Source organism: Poromitra crassiceps (genome assembly GCF_964638095.1).
Source record: "Poromitra crassiceps genome assembly, chromosome: 15".
Classification (NCBI taxonomy): Eukaryota; Metazoa; Chordata; class Actinopteri; order Beryciformes; family Melamphaidae; genus Poromitra; species Poromitra crassiceps.
In genome coordinates, this window is record NC_139634.1 from 18,764,293 (window position 1) to 18,787,217 (window position 22,925).

Below are 22,925 nucleotides of genomic sequence, written 5' to 3' on the forward strand. Positions count from 1 at the left end.
GCGGGGGGTGCCATTTTTCACTTGAACACCTGCCCCCCAAAATGTCTGTGCACGCCGGCACTGCTAATAATCTCAAACCTGCCCGCTGTGATTACCCAGCATTGCATCATGTTCCACAACAGGAAAATGAAGAGCGATTGCGGTCATTAACTCGCGCGTCATCCAGCCATGGAGACCCTGTCGAGTCGAACGTCATGTCATCACTTGTGTCGAGTTGAATTCAACCGTTTGGGCTGATTACTTTCCTCAGTAACGCATTACAAATTTAATTTCAGTCAGGCACGGCGCCAGGATGAGTTCTCTACCGGTGCTAAAGCGGGGCTAAACCAATCTGTGAGGGTGCTAAGAAAATAATCAAGTTTCATGACTTCGACAGACTTCCCAGCAAACATTTTCATGTATAACGACCGTCTCCTGCACGTCAAACCACTACATCTAGTCAGGGTCTAATTATATATACCGAAATGGTATATATAGCGACGTAATTCCTCTACTTCCCCACAACGTGTCCAGATTCAACGATTTTTGCTACATCGAAAGAAAAAAGATAGCACCTCATGGGGGATTCGATCCTGCGGCGCCCGTTTCGCAGTCCTGTATCTTATCCATTAGGCCACGGAATTAGTTACAAATACTACAGATTTGGTGATATATAGAGATACTTAACATTGAGAACGTGGCATTTTGACATGACGGTCCCTACTGGAAGTTGCATTGATAGGCTATACAATAGGTTCTCGTTTTTTCCTCAATAAAAGCCAAATCATCATCATTATCTCCATCTTTTTCTTTGTCCTCCTCGTCCTCGACGGCGACAGGATCTGGATTTACTTTTTGTTTCTCAACTCTTTTCAGAAAACGTAGCATGGTAGCATCTTTCAGTTTCACTCTCTGCCGGTGACAGCTGACAGGCAGACTAATGTTGCCTTCAAGTGCTCCTCGGATTTTCAGCTTTCAGGTAGAAACTTCAAGTGCTCCTCGGATTTTACCCTTTCAGATTCTAAACTTGTTCATGTTGTTTGGTGTGTTCATGAGCTTTTAAATTGTAATGTGAAACAGACACTACAAAGAACAATTGTTATATTTAATTTTATTATGTAGAGGATTAGCAAGTTCATAGCTATTTCCAAAATAATGCTTTACAGTCTGAATCATTTTCCAGATTATTCAAATGACACCTGAGGGGGCTTAACTGGGGCTACAGCAATTTGCGAGGGGGCTTTAGACCCCCCTTGCCCCGGTTTATCGCCGTCACTGATTTCAGTAGAAATGTCAGATATTTACCAATCTAAAAACTCTGTTGTTAGCCGTTTTAATAGATGGATGGAATTTATTTATCCACAGCACTATACGTCCGGCCATCCTCCGAGTTCGTTTTCATTAAGTTAGTCCGCTCTGTTGGTTTATTATCGGATAAATAGAAAAGCTTTCCCAATTCTTTATTTATTGGGCTGAAAGAGATGGAAATATAACCAAACAGTTATTCCTATTTTTGGAGGTAAAGATTATATAGAGTAGCTAGCAGGGGCGGTTTTCGCATCAGAGCTTTGGGTGGGCTCAGCCCACCCAAAGGTCATGGACCACTGAACCCCTAGGGGGGTCCGGGGGCATGCCCCCCCGGAAGAAAATTTTGTACAGTTTCAAGTAAAAATGGATCAAACTGGCGCACTTTAAGATCAAAATGAAGAGACTAGATCTATGAAGAACTACACACATCAATATCTTCTTTACCACTCTGTGGTTTTCCAGCGATGAAAAAATAATTGTTTCCCTATATATACTATATATATTCTGCATACAAGTTACTATATGGTAGAATTATGCTTGCATAAATAATACCAAAATCACTTCAGGGGAGTTTCAAGTAAAGTAACATTTTGCTTTGTAGGCAAAACAAAAGTAAAATTAAATCAAAAGGGAACTTCCTAACTTATTGGCTGGAATAATATTCCGACAAGATAATAATATACTGTAAGCACTAAAGCAGGAGTTTGCAGTCAACTAGTGAAATTAATATGTGGCAGTATTTGTGGGGGTCAAAATCTATGTAGGGTGTACCACCACAAATAGATCAGTGTATGGGAAACACTGACTATTAAATTGTGTGACTAGAAAGACACCAATAAAGCTGAGAAAATGTACTTTAATTTTGAACGGTGGCATTACAAATGGTATTATGAAATTATTGTGGGAAAAAATAAGAATGCCACTTTTTTTCATGAACTTTAAGCAGAAAATTAAAAAATAGTTTTAAAGCAAAAATAAATAATAAATAAAGATCATTTTAACATTGGCTCAACCAGCCCATCTTACTGACCACCAGGGGTCCTGGTCCTTAATCCCTTTTTATTACTACCATGCCACTGGTACTGTACACAAACAAGGCTGTTTAAATATCTGCCTTGCACTCCCTTAGATACTGAACTAACATCACAGCAAGACATAAGTGATGGCATGCACGCATGTTAAGCTATCATCATCATCACATCAGACAGGCTGTGTAAAGCAGCCACTTGCGATTCTGAAGGGCTTAATTTAATTCAGATAACAAGGGACCCATTTGAAAATTATGTTTGTCACTTATGCCCATATGTTTCTCAAAAAACATTGCATCCATTTACACCCGCTTTACTGCGAGCTAGCATGACATGGCTGGCTGGAGCCATGGTAGCCTACCTACCTTCCTCCAGTCCACCTGTTTGTCTGGCAGGCAGTTCTTTTGTTTAGCCTACGAAACAACTTTAAGCGCTAACTTGTATATCAATATGCGCTAATCAAGCAACTACTAACGACTCTGACTGCTCAATGCTCACCTCACAGTTTCATTGATCATGAGTGGGGAGAACGATTGTGTGGACTGTGGAGGACCACTTCGCTGCTGTACTGTGTGTGTGACCTGTGTGAAGTGATGTGGGATTAGGCAGATAGATGGAGGAGGGAGCGCGTGCGCAGCCGCGGTTCTAGAAACTTTTCGGGTGGGCTGAACCCCCCTAAATTTTTGTCTCAGCCCACCCTAAGAACATAGAGGGGGGACATGCACACAGCGCATTGAGTGTAGTCAGAAACTGCTACTAATGACCACCATGGATTTGGAGAGAAGATTTTTTTTTTTTTTTTTTTTTTTTTTCTTTTTTTTTGGGTGCGCTGAGACTATTTTTGGGTGGGCTAAAGCCCACCCAAAAACGGCCTAGAACCGCCCCTGCTAGTAGTGCGTTACAATTTGGAGCAGCCTACCCCCGCGGCGCGCTGTCTACTCTGTTCCATATGGGAACGCGCTATCTGTTGGCTTTTGCTTTTCGCATTGTATGGGTAGGAGGAGCCGCTTTCCTGTGATTGTCTGGCTGCTCGCTCTCTCTCTCTCCGTCTCTCTCTCTCTCTCTCTCTCTCTCTCTCTCTCTCTCTCTCTCTCATTTTCCCAAAGTTGAATAGTCAGCTTGGCTGGGAGCTGTGTGCCAGCGGAGTGGTGCGCACCGGGCCAGTTTTCATTTTTTTCTGTCGCGCTGCGCCGCGTGGAGCAGACAGACCACAGACCCGGGGATTTAATCTGCGTCACCCCCGTGGTTTGGGGCTACTTTCAAGATGACAGAAGAAAGGAGCGTTCGGCACATAGAGCTGGTAAGTGTCTGAAAGCCCTCCCCTCATCTCGGCGCGCACACACGCACTATACACACACGCACTATACACACACACACAGGAGACCGGAGAGGTGTCTGGCTCGGTGCTCAGGTTTAATGGCAGCGCTCCGACGCGTCGCGGGCTGAGAGAAGCGCTCGGTCAAACAGACCGGTCATAGTCTACTTTCTACTTCTTCTTCTTCTCCCCCCTCGTCCATGGGAATGCTGTCGAGCTCAAGCCTTTCTTGAATGGACCCGAATCAAACGCGAACATGTCAGAGGTAGGCTGTTGCTATCATTTCTAGCCATATGCTTAACATTTAGACTTGGTGCTGTACCCTATGTCAGGGGTTTTCATGCGTCTGACCCCCCATGGACACACACTGGGATCACACACCTGACACCAGACAGGGAGCCCATATGAAAAGAGTGTTGATTTAGTAGGCTATTGAATTGCATAACTGCACATAGGGCGGTGATAGTGGTGGAGTCAGTTTCAGATAATTATAGTGAAATAGTGAATGTATAATTTGTTGCATGTGGGTCCCTGTGTAACCCCTGCCCCCATGACCCCTTGAAGGTCCCAGAGCCCGACTTTGGGAACCACTGCTCTATAGCAATGTCTTGTTAATGGAGTGATTAACTTTGATCCTAAAAACGCGACCCAGGAGACTGTGTTGCTGTCTTCTAAACAGATGTAGCAAAGCACATGTGTAGCCTCAGCCTGGCTGCCCCTCTGGTTATTTAGTGACCACACAGTGATCCAAATGTTTCCGTTTGTTATGAATGCCATGTGCATGATAGTCCTTATGCCATTCAAGAAAGAAGCACGCTTGTAAATTGAATATATATATATATATATATATATATATATATATATATATATATATATATATATATATATATAATTTATACAACAAGAGAAGAGGGATCCTACCAGTGCCAATATTTCATGATAATGCACTGGCGCTTCACTGTGTGTAGATCACTCCGCTTCACAGCTGCCCTAATCAACAAAATGCTTCACAGCTGTAGAGTAGACAGTAGTAAAGTAGACAGCCTGCAGTTAATTAGGCTGATTAGGCTACATTTTCGGCAAAGCAGAAAGCTGAGGGAACTATTTTTGTTGGTGGAGGAATAAATAGACAAATCATATATTTTCTCAGCTTTTTGTCATTTTTTTAATCAGCTTTGTTTAATAGAACTGTTGTATAAAAGCAATATCACACTCGAGGTCGTGCTGTTGTTGTCTAATATCGGCACTGCTGTGATTATCTTCGGCACTCGGCCTGCGGCCTCGTGCCTACGACCGAATCACAGCAGTGCCGATATTAGCCAACAACCGCACTCCCTCTCATGTGATATTGCTTAAATATATATATATATATATATATAGGTTATCTATATATTCATGTGATATTCCTATAGGGACTTAAAGTACGTCTGTAGTGAGTGAGTTTACATTATAACATTATGGTAGGCTAATATCCTATGGGATGTTGTAGTTTTTTGTAATATCCTGATTCAATTTATTACGGTCATACATGTATATGACTTTGTATAACATGTTTTGAGATTTCTGAGGAGATGAAGTGATGATTTTGTCCAGAAAATAGAGGTGCTATTCATTATATAAGCAGACGAGGCCAACATCTTTCTGTTCTGAATTGATCCAAAGCAGTGAACCACTACTGACGATCCACTCCACTGGCCTTGAACAGTGTTGAAACAGGAAGTGCCCACTGGCACATTCCCCTTAGAATGAATCACCTGAAATCCACGCATTTGTCAGGAAAGTGCTCAAGTGTCAGTGCCGCTAATTCAGCTTAATGGCGAACGGCAGACATTGAACGGAGCTGTTTTGTGATGACGTGGCTGAGCTCAGCTGACAGAGAGGACATGTGCTTGTTGCTGAGCTGTTTGGATGCTGCTGTGGGCTGACGTGTTGGGCTAGCATTAGTGTTGAAGGTCAACAATGTTGTTGGTACAGTTAAGTATGGGATCAGCTGTCAGGATTGGCTGAATATTGAGCACTGTATTGAAAACATTTGGATTCAACGGTTACAGATAATAAATGTGTAACACTATTTTCCCCAATATAACAGAACCTATACTGTGTGTACACACTGCCCACCCCCTCATCCACCTATCCACTCCTCCTCACTGCCTGCTTCTCCGTTTTGCTGCCTTTTAGTTGAATCTCTCCACTACTTGTATAAGTGGCTCTTGGCTGCATTTGAGTTTCCACATTGATACAGTCTCCCTCTGTCCCTCTCTGCTGTGCCAGCCGTTTGAGGGAAGCAAAACACGAGGCGCACTAAAAGCACAGACCCAATCAGCTCTGTGCACTTCCTATAGAATACGCTGTACTGGAGCCTATATGCCATTTCCCCCCCCCAGTTCCCCTCCTGGCTGTGAAGCCTGGGAGCGTCCCTGTCTCATGCCATTACACAACATGCCTCATCAGGCCGATTCCACATCGGCACACTCAAGTCCGCTCCCGCCTCCGACGGACAAGGACAGAGCCCGTCCTCCAGGCTGCCACTGTTACCTTCCCAAGCCATACATTCTCTCTCTTCTGTCTTTAGGGTTATCCTCATGCCTGCTCGCTCGCTCGCTCTCTCTCTCTCTCTCTCTCTCTCTCTCTCTCTCTCTCTCACTATCTCTCTCTATCTCTCTCTCTCTCTCTCTCTCTCACTATCTCTCTCTATCTCTCTCTCTCTCTCTCTCTCACTATCTCTCTCTATCTCTCTCTCCCTAAGGGATGGTGGTTGGGTGCCGTTCCCTGCCATTGCTGCGAGGCTTGTGGCAAAGCTGTCTTTTGTGTCTGTTTTGGCTTCTATTAACCTATTTTCTTTTGCCTTTTGTGCTGGAAAGCCGTGGCTATTTACCAAGGGGCAGCCAGGGGATTCAGAGCCAAGTGGTGGCGTCAAAGAAAACACTGTTGTGGAATGATATAGTTGTATGATGTACCGCTGTGTCGCTCCTGTTGATTAGGAGCCGTTTAAGAGTGTTTTGAGTTTTTCGTCAGAGGTGAAGCTCCATTGCTAATTTGAGAGGTTTTGATGCTTTTGAATTGGGACGAGTATGCTACAGTACACGGAATTGAATTTGATGCTTTGCCTCAGTCATGATTTGGATTGCAAAATACTTGGTTTCTTTACATACCTGAGGCTGCTAGAAAGTACAGTGTTGGTTGGTATAATAATAATAATAATAATAATTATTATTATTATTATTAATATTGTTATTGTTATTGTTATTGTTATTATTATTATGGCCATCTGACCAGCAGTGGGTGTTAATAACACAACTGGGTAGTTCAGTAAGCAGGAGAAACAGCAGAAGGCATCTCATTGGTTGTGTAGGTGTTAATTGGCTAGAACGTGGCCACTACACTCCATCTAGCTACTTTTTCAGATCATGGGGTAAAATAATATTAATGTGTCAAAAAATTCAAGGTGTTCACAAATCCAAATGTCTTGAATTTCATTATCTATTTTGAAGGCCTCAAAAGTCCTCTTCATGTTAGCTTTACGGGTCTTAATTTTTTTCCTTGGTGTGCTGTCTTAGCAAGAAATTTGAGATTATACAGATTTGTAATGTTTTCCCCCCCATATTAATTTCATTCATGATGGCAGATGTTATACTTGATTGTAAGTGGTCTTGTAAAGTCTGAGATTTACCTTTTATGAAACGTTTAAACAGACAACCTGAAATTGGTGATGCCAGTAATATAATATCTAAACCAGGAGAAACCCTTGTGTGTGTGTGTGTGTGTGTGTGTGTGTGTGCGTGCGCGCACGCTGGGGTTCGTCGGTCAATGTCGCGGCAGCAGGTGCCGATTCCACGAGGAGCCATGAATCTGCACTCCTGACGTTTTTCAAATCCCTGCCCTCCACTCTACACCTCGCCATTCGTCACGGCGTCCTGGCGCGCCGCGCCGAATGCGGACCACAGCGATCCCGCTAACTCGTCTCAACGGCACGCCTGGAATAAATCATCTCAGCAGAGCGCACACACTCCCTTTAATGAGGAGCGTTTTGAGCCGGGCACATAAGGATCGTAAATGAGCTGAGAAGAGCCTTCTGTATTGGCAAATGTTAAATGAGTGGATGAGCGCTTTGGTTTAAATGCACTGTTGGGTCTCAATATTTGTGCAATTTTTCATCGTGGCAGGGTGAAAGGCCTTTCTTTTTTATTTGTCGCTTTTATTATCGCAAAAATACCTGAGAGGACGTTTTCTTTTATTACAGCTGTGACAGCGATGAGTCGGCGGCGCTGAAGACGCCATAATCACAGTAATGAACGCAGCCAACGCTCCCAAGGGTGCTGTAGATTGTATACAACAGACCCAAATGCATTCCAATCCAAACAGTGCACTGACATTACAGCACACTCCTGCCAGACATTTTGAATGAAAAAGCGTCCCCCTCTCTCTCTCTCTCTCTCCTCCGAGCTGAAGCTTATTTCCTGTGACCGCGAACAGAGCGAGGTGCATCACAAACAGCCGGCGCCACGCTCACCTCTTGACCCACCTCGCGTCCTCGCTCCCACACTGCTCACACTGAATCACGCTGCACATCAGCTTATCTTACCGCGCCGACCCCACCGCGACCTCACCGCGCCCTGAGCACACGCATATATCTCCGTATTCTCCGTAGGTGGTCGGCCAGACAACGACTAGATCACATTTCTCTTTACAGTGGAAAAAACTGGGGAACACTTTATGTGTATAGTCCTCCTCCTACAGAGAGTCTACAGAGTATTTGTAACATTGCAGCAGCTTATTAGCTGATGTTAGTTGACATCAACAATTCAAATGTTTGTCTTTGTCTGCAGAGGTTTTATCAGCTTATTAGTTGAGATTCAACAAACAGATTCTGTTTGCTTCCTGTTCCACACACCTACACCTAGTGTCAGGTATGTTCATGAATCATGAACGATACTTTATAGGTTGTTGAGCATCTGTTAAACAGTTGAATTGTTGAATGTCAACTAATAAACTGTTGTAATATTACAAATAATACTCTGTAGACTCTCTGTAGGCGGACTTTCCAAATAAAGTGTTACCAAAAAGGGATTATTTTTCCTCAATGGATTTTTTATTACAGCAATTATTCATTGGTGCAATTATTCATTGGTGATTGCAGCAGTAATCGCTCTGGAAGGTCCAGAGACAGAATGCAAAAGCGTCCTGCAAAAAGAACACGGAGCTGCCTTCAGGAGCAGAGAAAAGCGTTGCCACTCAATAGGAGATTGATCCAGGGACTCTGTTCGCTGGGGATTGAGGCTGACATTATCTTGAATGCATGCGACAGCTTGCCTCCTGCTTTTGTCTCCACACTCCTTTTGATGTCTCCGTTGCAGCGGTGGTAGCAGGTCTCTGCCACAGGAGACACACTGCAGCCCCCAGAGAGAGGTGAGGAGGAGTGGTCACGCCTGACACCACATCGCTAAGCATTCTCCTCCTGGCCCCCCCCAAAAAATCTATTAATTGGATTTGATAATTGTGCTGGTTGAAGTATGTGCCACGGCGATCCAGACTCATGGCCTTCTTACTGTTAGAGCTGGATCTCAGGCCGGGATGGACCCGTGGCACCCAGCTGGAGAACTGGCCGGCACAGCTGTATGAGCATGAGCAGGACGGGGTATGACTAGGGCAGTGCATTTTGGGGGGAAATGCTAAAAAAAGTTGACACTCGCTGCTTTCGAAGCCAAGACAAACTGTCTGTTTTTGGGCTCTTTTTGGGTGTTTTATAGCCCGATGGCCTGCAAATGAAAAGCCTTGTGTGCTAAACTATGGGTTAGGAACCAAATGGATCGTGGGCCTACCTCAGAAAGATCTCACATGACAGAGCTAGCAATATGTTTTAATGAGGAGAGAGGCTGAGGACGAGGAGAGATTGAGTTTCTCCAAATGTTAAAGACCCCAGTGCCCGCTGCAGTACTTCTCTGGACCCTTAAGACGCCATAGACCTCAGGTTGCAGGCTAAATTAAAAAGTGATTTAAGGCCAAACCCATTTGTGTATATCAAAATACTCTCTTCTGCAACATCAATAACAGAGTGCCAGAAATGGATGGTGCGATGTAAGCCGATGCTCGTGACGTATTACGAAGTTGTGTGTGCTTTCTGTGCACAGCTTCCGAGGCCCGGGTGGGGTGCGGGAGGTCAGGTGGATAACTGACAAGGACAAAGCAGAGAGCTCGTCCACCAGGGCCCGTCCCAAAACGAGCTGCAGGCAGAGCCCCGGGGCTCCAGACACAGCTGGCCCGGGTTAAGAGAGAGGAGTGGAGAGCGGAAAACTCTGAAACGTATTAAGACCCAGAGTACTGAACGGAGCGGGACAGCAGTTTGGCAGATACTCGGTGTCTCCTCTTGTCTCTCGCTTCTCTTGTTTTGTTTGGTTGTCTTTCTTTCGTTGCATTCCACCCTCTCATGTCAGCCTCCCTCTCTCATCAGTGTGTGTGTGTGTCATCTATAGCACAAGTACAAACCGTTTCCAATTGAGATGAATGGCAGCGTGTTATACACAAATGAGTGTTGTACTCATGGATAACAGATTACAGTGTCGTAAATAAAGGCTGTTGTGGAGCATTATGTGTGACAGATGACAAGCTTTACTCCAAAGATCTTTGTCTGTTCTTCACTCCACAATAACAGGTGAATTCTTGACACCTGAGATTCATTAAAATTCACCGGGGGCGTTCAGCTGGGCTGGAGGCCAGCTGACCAGGGAGTTTGGCTAACATGACAGTGTCTGATTGCATTGGACTCCATCAAGCCTACATCTAATTGTCTGGAATTGCTCTTGCAGAAGAGCGGTGGCACTTGAAACCTAATTAGCCAGGAAGGTCTGTTGAAGCTTATTGGACAGAGAAGGGACACAATAATAATCACTTATTTTTCAAGGGTGCATTCCCGCTTAAGCATGTCTGAAGTGGTTTATTCATACTTTAATCCATTACAAACAGCTTGCAGAGACATATTGCCAGATTGACTTCTGTAATCCATCATTTTAAATACACAACTACTGTAATTTTTTCCTAACACGATTTTGACCAAGCAGCTAATTACTTGTTTAATGGGGACTATTTACACTTTTTCAATTTGTGTGCATGTACTTGTGGTGGCAGTGAAAAGGCAGAACAAAACGAAAGCAGAGTGAGAGTCTGGAGACGAGCAGCAATCGCTTCACTTTCAAGTCTGCCAGAAAGGAGCTCTTTTTGACAGGACTGTAACGGCAAAGATTGTGCCGTGATGAAGCCTTGTTGGTAAAAGCATCAATAGTCATGTCATTCAGAATGATATATTATGGTAGTTTATGAAACGGTGCCTCGGAGCTGTTTCTAATGGCTTTCTGAAAACAATGGCAGCCTATGACCTCCAGGAGGTGAGGAGGCAGGACAGAGCAGTAGCCTCTGACTGTGGCAAATACAGCAGTGGGTGTAGATTCTCTATATATGCATTAGTGGCCACAGGAAACAAATTGGACTGGGACAAAAAAATGTGTCCAAGAAAAGAGCTATAGTAAGTCCACGTGACTTTTACTTATGAAATGAGCTATACAGTATGTGTAAATCCATGTGTCTTTTATTTACGGCCTGGCTCGCTTGTCATTTGGCAACGTTAACCTAAACAAAGTCAATCCAAAAATGCAAACCAAGTAAACTTTTTCATTACGTTTATTACGGCTCGGGAACCAAAGAAAACAAACTGTAGGTGTGATGGGACGGTAAATGTGCACCGCTACGACATTGATGACAGACATGAAATAACACAAACACACGGGCAATAAAGACTAAGGATCCACCCAGACAGGAGGAAGGGGTGGAGGGCGGCTTCTTTCCTACCCCAGCCCAGCAGCAGCAGCCGCTGAGGCCGATGCGGCTGCCAACCTCCCACTGCGCTAGTTAACGGCCAGCTGCCTGCGAACACTCCTACAGACAAGTCACACGTGTTTCCCATGATCTCACCTGCTGGCACCGGGAGCCGGGGCTCTGCCGTCACGCAGCCCACCCCAGACGCCCCTCTCCTGGGTACAGTATACCACGCCGCACGCCTCCTGGATGGATGGAAGCCGGCAGGGTGGAGTCAGTGTCGACCCCGGGGGGGCCGGGGGCTAAATACATGTACATTAAAACATCATGGCGTGTAAGGTAGGGCTGTGCCGATTCACTTATCTCCCGATTCGATACTATCACGATACTTGGGTGCCGATTCGATATATATTGCGATTCTTAAGTATTGCGATTCTACGATTATTGCGATTGGATATTACGATTTATTGCGATTTTTGTTTCTTTTTTTCTTTTCTTTTTTCAGTTTGTTTGCTTTTTTACACTAGATTAGAACATGGGAAAAGTTGAATCATACACTAGAGACTGTATATTATATCATGAGTAGGGCTGGGCGATATAGTTAAAAACAGGGGCGGACTGGGATCATAATTCAGGCCGGGCATTAGATACCAAGCAGGCCAGGCCGATATGGGCCGACGCGCGTGAAATTTGGGCTGTTTGAAGCCCAATTTGGGCCGTTTGAAGCTCAATGTGGGTAGTTTGAAGCCCAATTTGGGCCGTTTGAAGCTCAATTTGGGTCGTTTGAAGCCCAATTTGGGCCGTTTGAAGCCCAATTTGGGCCAAGTCCAATTTTACAATGAGATGCACCCACTTTAACCCTGAAGTGTAATTATTACTTCAGACTAACTAATAAAGTAATAAAACCACTAGTAAACCAGTAGGCAGCGCCTGGCCTGCTGTTCAGTGAGTGGCCTGACTGCGGGCACCAAAAAAAAAAAAAAACATTTTTTTTTTTTTTTTCTTTTTTTTTCTTTTGCGATTATCGATTCTGGAATAAAAGACCGATTCAAAAAATCGTGACATTAAAAATCGCGATACTTAGGTGAATCGATTTTTTCTCCCACCCCTAGTGTAAGGGTAGCACGGACGTCTTGTAAATATTCCCACTGGTCATGGACTTTCTGGATTATCATGGAATTATTATGAGAGGTGTATCCCAGGTCAGGATAATTAAATAATTTAAAATAAATAATAAATGTGATTAATGTTCTGGGGGAATATCTGGGAGTTTTACAAATTGGTCATATTCTATAGCAGAGTGTGCTTTCCAACTTGTTTCACACATCATTGCGTGAGATGATGGTTTTCAGCTGTCTCTGTCCACATCGGGCCCGAGTACAGTGGAAACCAGACTGTTCACCCCTTTAGACCTGAGCTGAGCTGAAAAACAGCGGTAACAAACCAGGAAGGAATAACATTTTTAGCTTATGGAAGCACTTAGTCATGGAAAGTCATGGAAAAGTGGTGCATGGCGACGGTGGGAACCTTATTATCTTTGTGTTCTGCCACTCTAGATTGAGACAGGAAGGAAGCAGAGAGATGCTCCCGTTTCTGGATCATATAAAAAAGGCCCCTCGTTCGCTCGCTGTGAAGAACATCTCTCCTCGCTGTGGGGTGGGGTTAGTGTCAGCGTGCAGGCCAGAAGTCTGGAGTGCACTTTCCACAGAAGCAGTGGGAGTGGGCACGGCAGGAAGAGAGAGAAAGAGATATGAAGAGACAAGCATAGAGGGCTGCTGTAAACAAGACGGGCCATGAAGAAAGAAAAGCTCCAGCTCAAAGGATGCTGTAGAGAGCAGGGGGAACATACAGAGTCAAGGGGCAGAGGAGGACGAGCACGCGGGCAGGAGGAATGAAACGCTCCATGACTCACACACACACACACCAAAAAAACAAACACTCATGCACCCAGCAGGCATTTTAGGAGGAACAGGCGACTCTCTGAAAGCAGCTCCTTCTCTCGTAGCAGGTAGTTGCAATCATCTCTGGTGGAATTATGATCTTCTCCCCAGACCCCTGCACTGATCACGGGCAGGGCGGTAAGATCCCGTAATATCGGTTGCAATTGCCCCGCTGAGGTTGGCCGATTCATCCTGAGCAGTTCTGATTAGAAGTAGGAGTTGCTGTGAAGTGTGAACCTGCCTCCAGTGAAAAGCCCTTAGTTAGACTAAGCTTCCGCCCCCCACAGTCTCCAGGCCATGGGTTCAGTTTAATATCGATATAGCAGTAGGCATTGTTAACCTTCACAATTATCCTCATTGGTATTGCAGCGCTCCGGGGAATAGCTATTTTTAAGAATGCGGCAGTGTTGGGCGGCTATTGTTTAACTAACGAGCTATTGATTTGTGTTGGCTGTAGTTGCGGGGCTGGAGACGAGAGACCTGGAGGGGGTGTTTGTGTTTTCTCAGCGCACAGACACATTATTCAACATGTTTCAGAGAGTCTGTGAGACATTATTCAACGTGTTTCAGAGAGCCTGTGAGACATTATTCAACATGTTTCAGAGAGTCTGTGAGACATTATTCAACATGTTTCAGAGAGCCTGTGAGACATTATTCAACATGTTTCCGAGAGTCTGTGACACATTATTCAACATGTTTCAGAGAGCCTGTGACACATTATTCAACATGTTTCAGAGTCTGTGAGACATTATTCAACATGTTTCAGAGAGTCTGTGAGACATTATTCAACATGTTTCAGAGAGCCTGTGAGACATTACTCAACATGTTTCAGAGAGTCTGTGACACATTATTCAACATGTTTCAGAGAGTCTGTGAGACATTATTCAACATGTTTCAGAGAGCCTGTGAGACATTATTCAACATGTTTCAGAGAGCCTGTGAGACATTATTCAACATGTTTCAGAGAGCCTGTGAGACATTATTCAACATGTTTCAGAGAGTCTGTGAGACATTATTCAACATGTTTCAGAGAGCCTGTGAGACATTATTCAACATGTTTCAGAGAGTCTGTGAGACATTATTCAACATGTTTCAGAGAGCCTGTGAGACATTATTCAACATGTTTCAGAGAGTCTGAGACATTATTCAACATGTTTCAGAGAGCCTGTGAGACATTATTCAACATGTTTCAGAGAGCCTGTGAGACATTATTCAACATGTTTCAGAGAGCCTGAGACATTATTCAACGTGTTTCAGAGAGCCTGTGAGACATTATTCAACATGTTTCAGAGAGCCTGTGAGACATTATTCAACATGTTTCAGAGAGTCTGTGAGACATTATTCAACGTGTTTCGGAGAGTCTGTGAGACATTATTCAACATGTTTCAGAGAGTCTGTGAGACATTATTCAACATGTTTCAGAGAGCCTGTGAGACATTATTCAACATGTTTCAGAGAGCCTGTGAGACATTATTCAACATGTTTCAGAGAGCCTGTGAGACATTATTCAACGTGTTTCAGAGAGCCTGTGAGACATTATTCAACATGTTTCAGAGAGTCTGTGAGACATTATTCAACGTGTTTCAGAGAGTCTGTGAGACATTATTCAATGCGTTTCAGAGAGCCTGTGAAACATTATTCAATGCGTTTCAGAGAGCCTGTGAGACATTATTCAACATGTTTCAGAGAGCCTGTGAGACATTATTCAACATGTTTCAGAGAGTCTGTGACACATTATTCAACATGTTTCAGAGAGCCTGTGAGACATTATTCAACATGTTTCAGAGAGCCTGTGAGACATTATTCAACATGTTTCAGAGAGCCTGTGAGACATTATTCAACGTGTTTCAGAGAGCCTGTGAGACATTATTCAACGTGTTTCAGAGAGCCTGTGAAACATTATTCAACATGTTTCAGAGAGTCTGTGAGACATTATTCAACGTGTTTCAGAGAGCCTGTGAGACATTATTCAATGTGTTTCAGAGAGCCTGTGAGACATTATTCAACATGTTTCAGAGAGCCTGTGAGACATTATTCAACATGTTTCAGAGAGCCTGTGAGACATTATTCAACATGTTTCAGAGAGCCTGTGAGACATTATTCAACATGTTTCAGAGAGCCTGTGAGACATTATTCAATGTGTTTCAGAGAGCCTGTGAGACATTATTCAATGTGTTTCAGAGAGCCTGTGAGACATTATTCAACATGTTTCAGAGAGCCTGTGAGACATTATTCAATGCGTTTCAGAGAGTCTGTGAGACATTATTCAATGTGTTTCAGAGAGCCTGTGAGACATTATTCAACATGTTTCAGAGAGCCTGTGAGACATTATTCAATGCGTTTCAGAGAGCCTGTGAGACATTATTCAATGTGTTTCAGAGAGCCTGTGAGACATTATTCAATGTGTTTCAGAGAGCCTGTGAGACATTATTCAATGTGTTTCGGAGAGCCTGTGAAACATTATTCAACATGTTTCAGAGAGACTGTGAGACATTATTCAATGCGTTTCAGAGAGCCTGTGAGACATTATTCAATGTGTTTCAGAGAGCCTGTGAGACATTATTCAACATGTTTCAGAGAGCCTGTGAGACATTATTCAATGCGTTTCAGAGAGCCTGTGACACATTATTCAATGTGTTTCAGAGAGCCTGTGAGACATTATTCAACATGTTTCAGAGAGCCTGTGAGACATTATTCAATGTGTTTCAGAGAGCCTGTGAAACATTATTCAATGTGTTTCAGAGAGCCTGTGAGACATTATTCAACGTGTTTCAGAGAGCCTGTGAGACATTATTCAATGTGTTTCAGAGAGCCTGTGAAACATTATTCAATGTGTTTCAGAGAGCCTGTGAGACATTATTCAACATGTTTCAGAGAGCCTGTGAGACATTATTCAATGTGTTTCAGAGAGCCTGTGAAACATTATTCAATGTGTTTCAGAGAGCCTGTGAGACATTATTCAATGTGTTTCAGAGAGTCTGTGAGACATTATTCAATGTGTTTCAGAGAGTCTGTGAGACATTATTCAATGTGTTTCAGAGAGCCTGTGAAACATTATTCAATGTGTTTCAGAGAGCCTGTGAGACATTATTCAACATGTTTCAGAGAGCCTGTGAGACATTATTCAACATGTTTCAGAGAGCCTGTGAGACATTATTCAATGCGTTTCAGAGAGTCTGTGAGACATTATTCAATGTGTTTCAGAGAGCCTGTGAGACATTATTCAACATGTTTCAGAGAGCCTGTGAGACATTATTCAATGCGTTTCAGAGAGCCTGTGAAACATTATTCAATGTGTTTCAGAGAGCCTGTGAGACATTAGTTAATGTGTTTCAGAGAGCCTGTGAGACATTATTCAATGTGTTTCAGAGAGCCTGTGAGACATTATTCAACATGTTTCAGAGAGACTGTGAGACATTATTCAATGCGTTTCAGAGAGCCTGTGAGACATTATTCAATGTGTTTCAGAGAGCCTGTGAGACATTATTCAACATGTTTCAGAGAGCCTGTGAGACATTATTCAACATGTTTCAGAGAGCTGTGAGACATTATTCAATGCGTTTCAGAGAGCCTGTGACACATTATTCAATGTGTTTCAGAGAGCCTGTGAGACATTATTCAACATGTTTCAGAGAGCCTGTGAGACATTATTCAATGTGTTTCAGAGAGCCTGTGAAACATTATTCAATGTGTTTCAGAGAGCCTGTGAGACATTATTCAACATGTTTCAGAGAGCCTGTGAGACATTATTCAATGTGTTTCAGAGAGCCTGTGAAACTTTATTCAATGTGTTTCAGAGAGTCTGTGAGACATTATTCAACATGTTTCAGAGAGCCTGTGAGACATTATTCAATGTGTTTCAGAGAGTCTGTGAGACATTATTCAACATGTTTCAGAGAGTCTGTGAGACATTATTCAATGCGTTTCAGAGAGCCTGTGAGACATTATTCAATGTGTTTCAGAGAGTCTGTGAGACATTATTCAACATGTTTCAGAGAGCCTGTGAGACATTATTCAATGCGTTTCAGAGAGCCTGTGACACATTATTCAATGTGTTTCAGAGAGCCTGTGAGACATTATTCAACATGTTTCAGAGAGCCTGTGAGACATTATTCAATGTGTTTCAGAGAGCCTGTGAAACATTATTCAATGTGTTTCAGAGAGCCTGTGAGACATTATTCAACATGTTTCAGAGAGCCTGTGAGACATTATTCAATGTGTTTCAGAGAGCCTGTGAAACATTATTCAATGTGTTTCAGAGAGTCTGTGAGACATTATTCAACATGTTTCAGAGAGCCTGTGAGACATTATTCAATGTGTTTCAGAGAGTCTGTGAGACATTATTCAACATGTTTCAGAGAGTCTGTGAGACATTATTCAATGCGTTTCAGAGAGCCTGTGAGACATTATTCAATGTGTTTCAGAGAGTCTGTGAGACATTATTCAACATGTTTCAGAGAGCCTGTGAAACATTATTCAATGTGTTTCAGAGAGTCTGTGAGACATTATTCAACATGTTTCAGAGAGCCTGTGAGACATTATTCAATGTGTTTCAGAGAGTCTGTGAGACATTATTCAACATGTTTCAGAGAGCCTGTGAGACATTATTCAATGTGTTTCAGAGAGTCTGTGAGACATTATTCAACATGTTTCAGAGAGCCTGTGAAACATTATTCAATGTGTTTCAGAGAGTCTGTGAGACATTATTCAACATGTTTCAGAGAGCCTGTGAAACATTATTCAATGTGTTTCAGAGAGTCTGTGAGACATTATTCAACATGTTTCAGAGAGCCTGTGAGACATTATTCAATGTGTTTCAGAGAGTCTGTGAGACATTATTCAACATGTTTCAGAGAGCCTGTGAGACATTATTCAACATGTTTCAGAGAGCCTGTGAGACATTATTCAATGTGTTTCAGAGAGCCTGTGAAACATTATTCAATGTGTTTCAGAGAGCCTGTGAGACATTATTCAATGTGTTTCAGAGAGCCTGTGAGACATTATTCAATGTGTTTCAGAGAGCCTGTGAGACATTATTCAACATGTTTCAGAGAGCCTGTGAGACATTATTCAACATGTTTCACAGAGCCTGTGAAACATTATTCAACATGTTTCAGAGAGCCTGCGAGACATTATTCAACATGTTTCAGAGAGCCTGTGAGACATTATTCAACATGTTTCAGAGAGCCTGTGAAACATTATTCAACATGTTTCAGAGAGCCTGTGAGACATTATTCAACATGTTTCAGAGAGCCTGTGAAACATTATTCAACATGTTTCAGAGAGCCTGTGAAACATTATTCAATGTGTTTCAGAGAGTCTGTGAAACATTATTCAATGTGTTTCAGAGAGCCTGTGAAACATTATTCAACATGTTTCAGAGAGCCTGTGAAACATTATTCAATGTGTTTCAGAGAGCCTGTGAAACATTATTCAATGTGTTTCAGAGAGCCTGTGAAACATTATTCAATGTGTTTCAGAGAGCCTGTGAGCGACGGCACCATTAAAGCTGCTGGATTCAGCCTTTTGGTCGACACGTTCCCTCAGAGTTCAGTTCCCGCTGAAATGGCTCTGATCTGCATGCTTATGTAGCCTATTTACTGGACCTGTACTGTGCTTGTGTGCCTGGGCTATATTTGTTTTATTTCCTTTATTCAACAATAAATCTTGATTTTTCTAGCAGGGGAGGGCATCGTCACATATAGCAGTGATTCTCAGCATTTTTCTTATGAAGGACCCCTAATTTAGTCTATATTAGGCCGCCATTGGATTGTGAATTTTGAATCAGAATCAGAATCAGAATCAGATATCATTTATTCGCCATTATGTTATGTAACATATAGGAACTTGTTTTGGCATTAAGGTGCATTAATCTTTTTTCACATAAGAGCACAGTAACGCCACAGCAGCCATGGGCGGCGCCGTCTTGCATTGAACAGAGCATCTAAATGAAATGGATGAAATACACTCAATTCACATTATTACTAGTTTGAAAAGTAATAAGGCACACTTCAATATTATACAATACATATATATTTGTTGTAAATGTACAGGATTACCAGCAGGGGGGGGGGGGTTGCCGAGGAAAACAGGGGTGGGGGGGGGAGGATGCAAGCGCTAACAAGGCAGGGGGTTTGGGGGGGGAAAGAGCTCAGTTGCAGACGAAAAATCAGGAGAGCTGCGTCCTTGGCAGTAGAGAGTCCAGATTAGGATAGAATGTTTTGGTTGCCTGGAATTCCTTTCGGTCACACAGACCAGAAAGTCAACAGCAGGTGTCAAGTCTCTGATTCCCAACTTAGTTCATATTCTCCTTAGATCAGTGGAATTTCTATGATATATCCAGATATGATCCATTTTTCACAGTTCAAATTCACTGACCGCCCATCTCAATTTTCATGACGTCACAGCCTAGGGTCAATCGCTGTTGTCTTCCCGTGCCCCGCAGCGAAAGATCCGTCTGGGCAGAGGGTGGGTGTTCTCCGGACCCCGCATTCCTCAAAGTTTAGTTGATTTGCGTTGAGAGACCAGCTTAGTAAATCCAATAAATCCATATTTGTCATTTCGAGTAGACGAATGCAAGTTTGCTCTGGGTGTTGTTGCAGGCAGAGGGAAAGAAGGGAGATAAGGGAGAGCGAGAAATAAAGCGACTGCCCTGTTCAAGTGCTGGAGATTAAGGAATTCTCTGTCCCAAATCTTTATTGTTTAATCCCAACATGTTATTGTTAGATATGATTTTATGCAGAATCCCATGGCTATTGTAGAGAGATAAGAGTGAAACTATAACTAAAAAGTCATTGCTCTACATTCTCTAATTGTGTCATTTTTCCTCTTTGTCAGATAAGTTGTGCTTTTTAAAGTCTAGCCCTATTTGCTACTTACCAATGATGTTGATTGCTAGAGTCCTTTCTCAACACAATCCATGCTGCTCCTCATAGTAGCTCTGGAAAGCTGGGCAAATACAAGATCAATGGGGTCACACTCTTGTATGTACAAGCTGACTGAGGCTCACTAAAATGTACTTTGTGTGCACTGTGGATGACATTTTTTATTTGTTTTTGCTCAGCTTTCCAGACAGCATGGATTGTGCTGAGAAAGAACTCAGATCAACATCATCATTGGTAGTGCTAGATAAAAAAATAAATAACTATCCCTTTAACCTTTGGCTGACTGCCCGACAATGGTCACTCCCGTTGTGCGTTGATGATTATGTCTTGCCTGTTGCTGCAGCATCGTTGGCTCAGCCAGCTCAGATCTTCATTTTGGTCGCCTCTCTCCTCAGGTGTACACAGCATCCATTTCACAAAGGGTGAAGGTGAGAAAACATCACCTCAACCTGTCTCCCACTCATCCGTTACACCATTAACCGCCATCTTTTCATCTCACGACATTTCTCATCTCAAGACGGCACAAATGAGCTCGGGTCCAATGTTTTAAAATAAAAATAGAGCTACAAACAGCTGACATGTCAGCGCCCGGTCTGTCGGACCGATCAAACGGCAGCCAAGGAAAACAAAACAATAGTTCATCCTGCCCCCCATGAGGAAATACCAAACATTACAGCAGTGTATTTATAGAAGGCTGTGTGACTTTGTAGAGGCAAGGACAGGAACCCCCTCCCATGGGGTCTCACCAGACGGCAAGGTCCCCTCCACCCCTCCTCTCTCTCTCTCTCTCTCTCTCTCTCTCTCTCTATTGCTCTCTTTTGTTTTCTTGTCTTCGTGTGTGCGATCTATTTTTGCGTCGATTTCTCTTGACCTGCGTGACCTCTCTGCCACACACACACACACACGGTCTCTGTCGGTTTCCTTCTGTATTGTCTTTGTTATCCCCCTCCCCCCCTGACACCCTCTCATTATGAATAACGAAACGGCCTTGAAAAGCCTATTGCTTTATTAATGGTCAAGTGTCTGTGATAGTCAGAGTGGCAAGTTGGGCCCTTCTGGCCGTTGTTATGCTTGGGGAAGGTGTATGAACTTTGACCCCAGGTGAGCGGAGTGCTTAAACCGGGGGGCAGTGAAATGTGTTCTCTGCATTTATCGCATCCAGGCAAGTCCTTCCTCCAGGAGGCAGCCAGGAGCAGTGGGCAGCTTTCTTAGCATACAGTGCCCGGGGACCGACTTCAGTTCTTTGTCGTCGCTGGTCAGGTGGACGTCTGGACGATCTTCTACATGTTTTTAGTAGGGTTCCATACCGATGGTGTATGGAGAAGACCCCAGGGGAGCACGGGGACAGCATGAAAGAAAGGCCCTTAGATAGCCCAACTGGGCATTAGGCACTGAAGATATGGGGGGGGACACGCTCTCAGCCTCACAGGCGGGAATCAAACCTTTTCTAGCTGTGAGGCGACAGCGCTACCACTGCTCCACCGTGCCACCTTGAACCTTTAAGTAGGCTTGTGTTTATTAGCTGTGGGGGACCGCACTCAAAGAGCTGGAAGTGGCCCCGCCTGTACTGTGCTGCCTCAGATAGTCCATGTTTAAACATCCTAGTACAGTGATTCCCAACCTGTGGTCCGTGGCCCCCTGGTGGGCCGCGAAGGTATTGCAAGTGGGCCGCCAAATAATTTCCCAAAAAGTATGATTTTTGAAAAAAAAAAAAAAAAAAAAAAAATCATTTTTTTTTTGAAAGATTTTGAAAAATCATACTTGAAAAAGTATGATTTTTGTTTCTTTGATGTTATTGCTTTTGCTTGAATTGAAGTTTCATCTTTACATCATCTTTATATTGGGTTTGTGTTTATTTGTAACCCTATCGATTTAATGGGCTTTCTTCTGATATTTGGATTTTGTTTGGATCTGATATTGGATGTCAAATTGTTATGAGAATGCATTTTTCCATTGTTGAAGGATACCGTTATTTATTAATCATTTGTTAATTAGCCTGTTACAGACAGCCCCTTGCTTGTCATTTCTGACATCTGTGTGGTGCTGATGGACAGCTCCTTGAATGATTGGTGTGTGTGTGTGTGTGTGTGTGTGTGTGTGTGTGTGTGTGTGTGTGTGTGGACAGCTCCTTGAAAACTGTAATACTGAAGGTGTTGCAACATGTTACAGGTGCTGTGTTAGTGACTGTGGAGCTTCCAACATGTTTCTCCTGTATTCAGTTCAGTCCTTTATGTTCAATTTTCAATAAAAAAGTGCTCTGAGAACGCATTATATGGCCTTTGTATTTATGGGGTCGGAGGTGGGCCGCGAACATTTTTGAGACATAAAAGTGGGCCCTGAGTTGGAAAAGGTTGGGAACCACTGTCCTAGTACAATCCCAATGGGAAATAATGGGGCTTCGCTCAAGGCTAAAACCACAAACATAATGAATAAAACCCCAAACCCAACTCTGCCTCTACTTGTGGAAAGCCTGGCCATCTGTTACTGGCTGGTCTTTGATGCCAGGTGATGTCAGGTGATGCCAGGTGATCTCACCACCTGCTTCTTTAGAAGGTGACATCACCTGCTACCAAAGACCAGCCAATAGCAGATCACCAGTTCAGTAGCCATAAGGTGCCAGGCTTCACCACAGATCTGGGTGGGGTTCAGTCACCCTTTACATGTA

General features: G+C 43.4%; 1 protein-coding gene across 2 annotated transcripts in view; it reads left to right on the forward strand.

Moving 5' to 3' along the window:
- Positions 1-3,484: 3,484 nt before the first annotated feature.
- LOC310790372 (putative E3 ubiquitin-protein ligase MID2) overlaps positions 3,485-22,925 on the forward strand; it is a 51,775-nt gene continuing 32,334 nt past the window's right edge. Inside the window, exon 1 of one of the 2 annotated variants that reach the window (XM_083652050.1) lies at positions 3,485-3,615. The gene's annotated coding sequence lies outside the window, so the exon portion shown is untranslated. Of the gene's footprint in view, positions 3,616-3,772; positions 3,896-22,925 lie in introns of those variants that run through there. The other variant, XM_083652051.1, reaches the window with a different exon arrangement.